This window comes from Schistocerca americana, chromosome 1 (genome assembly GCF_021461395.2).
Source record: "Schistocerca americana isolate TAMUIC-IGC-003095 chromosome 1, iqSchAmer2.1, whole genome shotgun sequence".
NCBI classification, from domain to species: domain Eukaryota; kingdom Metazoa; phylum Arthropoda; class Insecta; order Orthoptera; family Acrididae; genus Schistocerca; species Schistocerca americana.
This window is the reverse complement of record NC_060119.1, coordinates 231,586,515-231,589,153: the sequence shown is the minus strand read 5'-3', so window position 1 is coordinate 231,589,153 and position 2,639 is coordinate 231,586,515. Positions and strand designations below refer to the sequence as shown.

Below are 2,639 nucleotides of genomic sequence, written 5' to 3'. Positions count from 1 at the left end.
CTATTTCTGGAACGTTCTAGTTGTACATTACATATTTCGTAGGTAGCATGAAATAAAGATAAAGCGTTGTTGGAACTTTTAGTTCTTCCTTTTGTTTTTAATTACTTCTATTTTCTTGTTGAATATATCCATAAAAATGTGGTGATGAGATTTAATTGCTATATAAAGCCAGATATACGTTTTATGACTCACAACACGTACCGAATGAAATAATATATGTGATCACGTGTATCACTTAATGCAGATACAACTTCGTATCGAGTGCTTCATTAACCACTGGTATCGACTACTGCAGTAATGGAAATATTCCTACAACACCAGTTACCTTTCAGAAAACACCAGTCTGCTGCCAACAAATAGTTGTTAGAATTATATTAATACCGTCAGCTGCTAACGGGCGTTGATATATATCAACGGGGACAGGTGAAAATGTGTTCCCCGACCGGGACTCGAACCCGGGGTCTTCTACTTACATGGCAGACGCTCTATCCATCTGAGCCACCGAGGGCATAAAGGATAGCGCTACTGCGCGAGACCCACATTCTCACCTTGTATGTCTACACATTACATTCGTAGTGTCCCACCCCAACACACTCATTACTCGTGGAAGACATTCTTACCAAGTCCCGTAAGAGTTCGGGGAATATGTGTGCATCCGCACAGGAGGAGGAGGTCGTGACCGGTGTTGCCAGAATTATATACTTATATGGATACGGTGTTTGTTCTTTCGGAGACGTCCAAAAACAGACGCTATATCCATATAAGTACATCTAGTTGTGTCCGAGCCTCGTCGCTTCAAGAATGATAAATAAATAACATGACATGTCTGCCCCACTGCCGACTGAGGTGGTCCTTCACAGCTGCTCTCCAGTTCCTCGACAAACGACGTCCTCGAGGAGTCCAGCGGAGAAGCGTCCGGCACTTCGCTCATCTGGTGCGCGCGACGTGCAAAGGCAGCGCGCGGGCCGATCATTACGCCGCATTAGGGCAGGCGCCCCCTTGCTTTCGCTTTGCTTCCGCTGTCAGCGCCGCCTAATTATGGCCTAGTTCATTAGCGGCAGGTCGCTCCCCCGGCACAGGGGCCGCGGCCACGGTAATTACCGTGCATCTTTAATCGCCGCACGTGCCAGCTTTGTCCGAGCCTCGCCGCCCCTCTGCTGTACCAGCGCTGTACCCGTGAACCTGTCCTCAAGGCTGTACACGCGTTGGCAAGTGGCAGATTGTCTCCCGATGTTCCACTGTCAGACGCTCGTGTTAGTACACATCTCAGGGCAATATGCTGAAAGTTTCGTCGCCTGGATGGAGGCGTTCCTTGTATGGCAATAAACTGTCGGCAAATAATCCTCTCGCCATTAGAAATGCAACATCATGAAGATGGAATGCAACAAATATCAGTTTGACACAAAATGCACTGCGTGGAAAGATAAGTAAATCATTAGCATTTTTGTATTGTAGTGCATTGTCTCGGTTGATCTACATTTTATAGGGCGTTGGAGAGGGCAGTGAGTACATAATACTATGAAGAGACAAAAAACCTGGTACACCTGCCTAATGTCTATATCTACATCTACATTTATACTCCGCAAGCCACCCAACGGTGTGTGGCGGAGGGCACTTAACGTGCCACTGTCATTACCTCCCTTTCCTGTTCCAGTCGCGTATGGTTCGCGGGAAGAACGACTGTCTGAAAGCCTCCGTGCGCGCTCTAATCTATCTAATTTTACATTCGTGATCTCCTCGGGAGGTATAAGTAGGGGGAAGCAATATATTCGATACCTCATCCAGAAACGCACCCTCTCGAAACCTGGCGAGTAGGCTACACCGCGATGCAGAGCGCCTCTCTTGCAGAGTCTGCCACTTGAGTTTATTAAACATCTCCGTAACACTATCACAGTTACCAAATAACCCTGTGACGAAACGCGCCGCTCTTCTTCAGATCTTCTCTATCTCCTCCGTCAGACCGATCTGGTACGGATCCCACACTGATGAGCAATACTCAAGTATAGGTCGAACGAGTGTTTTGTAAGCCACCTCCTTTGTTGATGGACTACATTTTCTAAGCACTCTCCCAATGAATCTCAACCTGGTACCCGCCTTACCAACAATTAATTTTATATGATCATTCCACTTCAAATCGTTCCGCACGCATACTCCCAGATATTTTACAGAAGTAACTGCTACCAGTGTTTGTTCCGCTATCATATAATCATACAATAAAGGATCCTTCTTTCTATGTATTCGCAATACATTACATTTGTCTATGTTAAGGGTCAGTTGCCACTCCCTGCACCAAGTGCCTATCCGCTGCAGATCTTCCTGCATTTCGCTACAATTTTCTAATGCTGCAACGTCTCTGTATACTACAGCATCATCCGCGAAAAGCCGCATGGAACTTCCGACACTATCTACTACGTCATTTATATATATTGTGAAAAGCAATGGTCCCATAACACTCCCCTGTGGCACGCCAGAGGTTACTTTAACGTCTGTAGACGTCTCTCCATTGATAACAACATGCTGTGTTCTGTTTGCTAAAAACTCTTCAATCCACCCACACAGCTGGTCTGATATTCCGTAGGCTCTTACTTTGTTTATCAGGCGACAGTGCGGAACTGTATCGAACGCCTTCCGGAAGTCAA

At 46.2% G+C, this 2,639-nt stretch overlaps 1 non-coding gene across 1 annotated transcript; it reads right to left on the bottom strand.

Annotated features, from left to right (window-relative positions):
- Positions 1 to 434: 434 nt before the first annotated feature.
- Positions 435 to 508, bottom strand: Trnat-ugu. Its single transcript has one exon. It is a non-coding gene; the product is annotated as a tRNA-Thr (tRNA).
- Between the last annotated feature and the right edge of the window lie 2,131 nt (positions 509 to 2,639).